Source organism: Ochotona princeps, chromosome 29 (assembly GCF_030435755.1).
Source record: "Ochotona princeps isolate mOchPri1 chromosome 29, mOchPri1.hap1, whole genome shotgun sequence".
In the NCBI taxonomy this organism is placed as follows: domain Eukaryota; kingdom Metazoa; phylum Chordata; class Mammalia; order Lagomorpha; family Ochotonidae; genus Ochotona; species Ochotona princeps.
The window spans coordinates 8,104,433-8,106,473 of record NC_080860.1 but is presented as its reverse complement, the minus strand read 5'-3'; the positions used below and the strand labels follow the sequence as shown (position 1 = coordinate 8,106,473).

The following is a 2,041-nucleotide window of genomic DNA, read 5'->3' as shown; positions in this document are numbered from 1 at the left end:
ATGTCTCTCACCAAAAATATTTTGTGATGTGCATCTGTAAATTCTCTGGCTGTAGCATCTGGTCATGTTGGCTTGGTTCCAGCGTGGTAGGCAGGTAGCTAAGGATTAAGTGTTTCATGGCAGTTATCATCTAGGAAGAATTATGGTCAAAAGTCATAGACTTTGTCTGTGACTGAACTAGACTGGAAGTGCTTAGAGCAGATCTCTCATATCCTCAGAAATGGCAGCGTGTCTAGCTTAGTGCTGTTCAAACTAGTGGCAAAGCTAACTTGGGGATTTTCTTTTTCATGATCAAAGCCACATAAAAAAGCAAAACAAAACAGAAGCCTCCCTTCATTCACTTACAGCATTGCTACGCTTGCATTTGGGCGCCACCATCGGCTACCTGGAATGTATCCCTTCGTATTTTTCTCTACTCACTTAGGAATGTATTCCTGCAAATGTGCATGTCATTACTGAAGATTTTTTTTTTTAATAAAAATGAACTCACTATATGTGTTTTGCTATGCAGCTTGCCCTTTCTACTCAATATTGTATCACAAAACCCTTTCCATAGGGAAAAAAAATAGGCTTATTCCTTTGTTCTCAGTGGCTACAAAGATACACTTATCACCATTTATTTAGCCATTCTCCCATGTCAGATAGTTATCTTGCCTTCCATTGTTTCACCGTCATAAAGTATGCTATGAGAAACACTCCGTTCATAGATTCTTGCACGCTCGTGGGAGTTTTCTGTGGGAGAGATTCCTCGAAGTGAAATTGCTGGGTTGAAGCACAAGTCTTTCTGTTCTATGACTTCTTAACAGCATGTTGGTTTAGGACACAAGTGTGTATTGTCTCTAGCCTCAGGGCAAAAAAAGTAAGAACTTAGTGCTCACAATTAGGCTTTGCTTAGCTTGCTATTCCCCCCTCTGCATCCTGCAACCTTAGCTGTTTTCATTCATTTTATAGGCTCACCGTCTCCAGATTGACTCCGGCAGAGGGAAAAGAAATCAGGCCCTTCTGTGCCATTCTTCAAACATTTAGAGGAAATTGATTTTCCACATGGGCTATAGCCAAGCAAGGGATGTGCCGGCACAGAAGCCCCTGCAACAGGCTATTAACTACCAGCACTTGCAACAATTAGTCGCAACCCAACTTGAGATGTTTTATTCGAGAGTGTAATTTGTCATCAGGCTAAGATTGCAAATGGTCAAAAGTAGCAGCACGGATTTCCTTTATAATCCCCTTGAAAGGGAAGGGCCTGTAGAACCTTGAGATGTCTAAAGAAAAGTTTTTATTCTCTGAGTGAGGACAAAAGACAGTTGACCCCTGGAGCTGATAACTGGCCTCACTCTTCTGCTTTTCCTGATGCGCTCTCTCCCGGCATCCACAGGGATGGCTTCCCCTGCCAAAAAAAAAAAAAAGAAGAAGAAGAAGAAGCCGTTTTAAGTGAGCTTCGGGAATAGGATAATGTCCCGGATGTGCCTCTTAAACCTGAATGTCTGAAGCAGGTTTAATGGTGTTTGACAGCATCTTGACGATGGCATTGGGGATCCAGGTTCTTACCCAAAGTGGGTCAGACTCTCTCGATCTGAATGTCAGGTCCACCTCTTCTTAGCTGTGTGACTTTGGACCAATTTCTTTTCCTCTCTGAGCTCAGTTCTCCCATATGGGAAAAAAAAAAAGTAGTGCCTTGACTTAGAAGACTGTTAAAGCAAGGGTGGGTAAACTTTCTGAAAAAGCATTGTTTTGGGTTTCATGAGCCATGTGGGCTCTATCCTACTACTCAACGCAGCATTTGTAGCATGAAAGTCTAGCAGGCAGAGACGAGAGGTAGACAGGTGGCCACGGCTGCTTTCCAGTGCAGTTTCTCTTACACTGAAAGCTGAGGTTCATGGAATTTTCATATGTCATGAATTTTTTTATGCAATCATTATGGAATGTTAAAACCATTTTTACGCAGCCGTTACAGAATGTAAAAACATTCTTGGCTCATAGACCGTAGAAATAAGGTGGAGGGGTAGGGCATTGCCCCAGAGCTAAGGCAGATACAGGGGGT

At 42.5% G+C, this 2,041-nt stretch overlaps 1 long non-coding RNA gene across 1 annotated transcript; it reads right to left on the bottom strand.

The window, feature by feature from the left end:
• Positions 1 to 1,133: 1,133 nt before the first annotated feature.
• LOC131478271 (uncharacterized) lies at positions 1,134 to 1,667 on the bottom strand. Its single transcript, XR_009244391.1, has 2 exons — positions 1,549 to 1,667; positions 1,134 to 1,387 (listed from the first exon to the last, which is right to left on the bottom strand). It is a non-coding gene; the product is annotated as an uncharacterized LOC131478271 (long non-coding RNA).
• Between the last annotated feature and the right edge of the window lie 374 nt (positions 1,668 to 2,041).